Source organism: Microtus pennsylvanicus, chromosome 10, assembly GCF_037038515.1.
Source record: "Microtus pennsylvanicus isolate mMicPen1 chromosome 10, mMicPen1.hap1, whole genome shotgun sequence".
In the NCBI taxonomy this organism is placed as follows: Eukaryota; Metazoa; Chordata; class Mammalia; order Rodentia; family Cricetidae; genus Microtus; species Microtus pennsylvanicus.
In genome coordinates, this window is record NC_134588.1 from 77,675,259 (window position 1) to 77,680,371 (window position 5,113).

At 37.1% G+C, this 5,113-nt stretch overlaps 1 non-coding gene across 1 annotated transcript; it reads right to left on the minus strand.

Annotated features, from left to right (window-relative positions):
* Positions 1-4,632: 4,632 nt before the first annotated feature.
* Positions 4,633-4,752, minus strand: LOC142859297 (small nucleolar RNA SNORD22). Its single transcript, XR_012912197.1, has one exon. It is a non-coding gene; the product is annotated as a small nucleolar RNA SNORD22 (small nucleolar RNA).
* Positions 4,753-5,113: the final 361 nt, after the last annotated feature.

Here is a 5,113-nt window from a genome sequence, read left to right on the forward strand (position 1 = left end):
TCCCATTCCCTCAAGTTCTCCTCATGACTCCCCTTCTCCCCTCCTCTTCTCCTTCCACCCTCCCTTCTCCCCCTACCCCCATACTCCCAATTTTGTCAGGTGATCTTTTCTGTTTCCAATTTACAGGTGGATCTATGTATTTTTTTCTTAGGGTTCACCTTATTACTTAGCTTCTCTAGGATCTTGAACTATAGGCTCAATATCCTTTGTTTTTTTTTAAATTAATTTATTTATTAAGGATTTCTGCCTCTTCCCCACAACCGCCTCCCATTTCCCTCCCCCTCCCCCGATCAAGTCACCCTCCCTCCTCTGCTCAAAAAGCAATCAGGGTTCCCTGACCTGTGGGAAGCCCAAGGACCGCCCACCTCTATCCAGGTCTCCTAAGGTGAGCATCCAAGCTGCCTAGGCTCCCCCAAAGCCAGTACGTGCAGTAGGATCAAAAACCCACTGCGATTGTTAGTATCCACTTATGAGTGAGTACATACCATATTCATCTTTTTGGGTCTGGGTTGCCTCACTCAGGATAGTGTTTTCTATTTCCATCCATTCACATGCAAAATTCAAGCTGTCATTGTTTTTTACTGCTGAGTTGTAGTACTCTAATGTGTAAATGTGCCACATGCACAAAACTCATGTCCAAATTGATTAAATACCGCAATATTAATCTGACTACACTGAACCTGATAGAAGAGAAAGTGGAAAGTAGTCTTGCATAGGCACAGGAGACTACTTCCTAAATATAATCCCAGTAGCACAGACACTGAGAACAATAAATAATAAAATGGACCTCCTGAAACTGAGAAGCTTCTGTAAAGCAAAGGATACAGTCAAGAAGACAAAAAGGCAGCCTACTGAATGGGGAAAGATCTTTACCAACCCCACATCAGACAAAGGACTGATCTCCAGAGTATATAAAGAACTCAAGAAACTAAGCATCAAAATTCCAAATGAAAAATGGGGTACAGAACTAAACAAAGAATTCTCAACAGAAGAATTTCAAATGGTCAAAAGATACTTAAGGAAATGTTCAACATCCTTAGCCATCAGGGAAATGCAAATCAAAACAACTCTGAGATACCAACATATACCTGTCAGAATGGCTAAGATCAAAACCACCAATGATAGCTGCTTATGCTGGAGAGGATGTGGAGTAAGGGGAACACCCATCCATTGATGGTGGGAATGCAAACTTGTACAGTACAACCACTTTGGAAATCAGTATGGCATTTTCTCAGAAAATTGGAAATCAACCTACCTCAGGATCCAGGAATACCACTCTTGGGAATATACCGAAAAGATGCCCAATCATACTACAAAGTCATTTGTTCAGCTATGTTCATAGAAGCATTATTTATAATAGCCAGAACCTGGAAACAACATAGATGCCCCTCAACTGAAAAATTGCTAAAGAAAATGTGGCACATAAACTCTTAAACATAAAATGGGTTGAAGAAACAAATCAAAAGAAAAATTGGGAAACACCACAAGCCAAAATAAACCCAGAATATGCCACAGTTTATGGTGAGCAACAATATAATGCTAGGAAAGTTGTTTAAAGTGACAGAGGCTTAGTTATAATTCAGACAACTCTTAAGCAACACACTTTTCATTTAGTGAACCAAGGAGAGCAGGGAGGGAGACCCAGGGAGAGAGAGACACACACAGAGAGTCCAGTATTAGCAGCATTAATGGAGTGCTCAGAATAATACAAATGACTGAACTAAAGATCAGAAAAACTAGAAAAGTCAGTGAAACTGAAAGTTGGATACTTAAATTTGTACAAAATTTATAAACACTCCATAAACTATAAGAAAAACTGATCAGACAAAGAAAAAGAAGAAATGAAAGAAGAAATATTACAAACACGACCAATAAAGAAGATCACAAAGCACAAATCTGAACAACTGTTAGTCAAAAATTGGACAGGTTATGAGAAATTAATCAATTCTTAGGCACAGAAGACTCTGAACATTGTGCAATGGTGTCATGAATCTTACAATTTTCATTCATATACTATTTATAGACAGGTGGTTTCAAGGCAAGATCAGTGACAAACAATTTTGTCAAACATTCTTCTGTCCTCATTGGCTTCCACATAGAACCTCCTTTCTGTTAGGTAAATGCTAGAAAGGAGACTTTTGAAGTCAGTGTGTATGTTTGTGTTGAGCTGTGCAATTAGGTATTGTCAAAGCTGTTATTGGGATATCTCATTGAATCAACGATGGTAAATGAGAACCACAGCTTTTCTTTTTTTAAAGTATTTATTTATTTACTATGTATACAACATTCTGTCTGCATGTATGCCTGCAGGCCTCATTACAGATGGTTGTGAGCCATCATGTGGTTGCTGGGAATTGAACTCAGGACCTTTAGAAGAGCAGGCAATGCTCTCAACCGCTGAGCCATCTCTCCAGCCCGAACCACAGCTTTTCAACACCATTGTTAACAATGCTCCTACCGTCTTGAACCTCAGCCACTTTGGTGTGTAATAGTGTCTCCTTCCATCTTAGTTTGTGTCACTTTGGTAAAGGATCATCGTGAATATACATACCTTCATGTACTCTTGACTTTCTGTGTATCTTCTCATATGAAGTGACTAGAAATTTAGGGTCAATGTTTGCTTCTGCTTGCCCTTTCCAATTGATTTTGAGAATTTATTGTTATGAAATTGAATCATAGGTTATTTATCTTTTGGATTACTGACAACGGAAATAAATCTGAGATTAGTGTATATAAGACATTTAAGCTATTTGAGGAAGAAATCTACATAAGAAAATGAATACCAATGTGTTTAACAGGATTAGATGTGTACTCAAAGTAATAAAGGGAACGACAATGGATTACAAGTCTTAGAAACAAAAATCTGTTATAAAAATTGAAAAAGTCAGAAATTTAAATTTCTTCTTTACTATGCCATAATTTACTGATGTTTTTATACTTTAAAACTGTCTACATTTTAATTAGTCTTTTCTCTATTAACAGAGCAAGTTTGTAATATTCATTTTATAAGAAATTATTAACATAATTGTATCTTTTTTCTAAGATGGCTAAGCAAAACCATTTCTTTTGTCATGAGTAATTTAGAAATGTGTCATTCAGCTTCACATGTCATTATTACTAGACTAATATGTACTTTTAAGAAGGCTGTGAATGTTGGAAAATTTTGTATCAAAATTTGTATTATGATCTTTGAGATTTCAAAGATAGTTAAGTACTTGATAATTGAATATTCTTAAGCATTCTTTGGCTCAGTAATGAGAAGAAATACTGGTAAATTCTACTCTTTATGACTCTTTTTAAAAACAGGAAAAAGTACAATGCCTTTAAAACGATTTGCCCCACACTGTCAGATGTATTTTTGATAAGATAGTACTTTTATTTGATTCATGTCAGAGATTATTGAATCTTTTGTATATAATATTACAGGTCAGAAGACCAGAAGCCTTGATGTTTTACACAGTAAATTCTTGTTTATGTTTCGTTACTCACATGGTTTAGTGCTAGATATTCAGTGTCTCCTTCGTGCCCTGGAATGTTTTGTGCCGTGTGTCTTGTGTCTTTGCATCATGCTTCTGAGTGAAGTGTCACCACACACAGTGAAAGTCTTCCTGGAAGTCATTTCCACCCACCACAGAAACGAACACAAGCATCACACAGGAGGCACTGAGAATAAATTGAGCATTTTCCACTGGACCCAAACTATAAACATATCCCTATTTTAATATTTTGCTTCAGGAGTTTTTTTAAAAAAATGAGACCTCTTCATTGTTACCCAACCTAAGCAATCAAGACCACCTGCAATCAACCATGGTTAAGAAGAAAAACTTTTGCATTAAATATTTTGCAAGAACAATTTTTCTGTGGGAACACATTACACAGTAAGGCATTAAAAATCTAGTCAAGCTCTATTCTGTCAGGTCCATCTTAAATCCATCTCTCTCATCTTATCTATGGCTTGCCTTTTTTTTACCACTGCATGAACAGATACTTTACATTTTTAAATTAATTCTATTCTCTACACTTAGAAACACAGCATACTGTTTTAGGAAACATGTAAACAGCATTTTGACATCTATAGATAATGTCTATAGATACAATGAAACTGGCATGGTCATCATTTCATATAGCTATCTATGCTTCAATTATGCATAAGAAAACCTAGATATATTTATTACACAATATTCATAAGCACAATATGTGATGGGGGAGAGTCTTCTGTTTTGTGTTAATTTCATTGGTTAAATAAAGAGACTGCCTTGGCCCTTTGATAGGACAGAAAATTAGGTAGGCGGAGAAGACTGAACAGAATGCTGGGAGAAAGAAGCCGAGTCAGTCAGTCGTCATGATTCTCCCATCCAGACAGACGCAGGTTAAGATCTTTCCTGGTAAGCCACCTTGTGGTGTTATACAGATTATTAAAATTGGGTTAGATCAATATGTAAAAGCTAGCCAATAAGAGACTGGAACTAGTGGGCCAGGCAGTGTTTAAAAGAATACAGTTTCCATGTATTATTTCGGGTAAAGCTAGCTGTGCAGGAGCCGGGTGGTGGGAAGCGGCCCACCGTTCATCACTACAAATATGAAACATAATATTCATGGTGCACAATCTCTTAATTTGTTTGTCTTCCATGTCTACCATTTGGTTATTTTTTTATATGGAACCAATTTTCCTCTTCTCCCCCAGTGGGTTCACCTTTTCAGGCTCTGGCACTAGGACAGAGAGTAAGACATGTGAATGTTTCTTCATGGGAATGGCTATGTTTTTTATCTTGTGATTACGTGAGACAGAATAGCTTGTACACCAGGCTGGCCGCACATTCACTATGCAGACAAAACTGCCAAGCTCTTGATTCTTCTTCCTCTGCCTTCCAAGTGCCAGCACTACAGACCTGCCCAGGTCCAGACATGTCACCACTTTGTATCATTTGACTAATGTCCCTCTTATTCCCAGCCCACCTTTAAAGGCACTTTTCTTTCTGTAATTCTTAAAGTTTAGACTTACCATAAAACTGATGTCACACAGAATTTTTCTTTCTTATGTCTGGTTTATTTCACTCAGCATAATGTCTTCACACTCAGCCTCATTCCAACAAATGGCAAGGTCTGTTTTTTT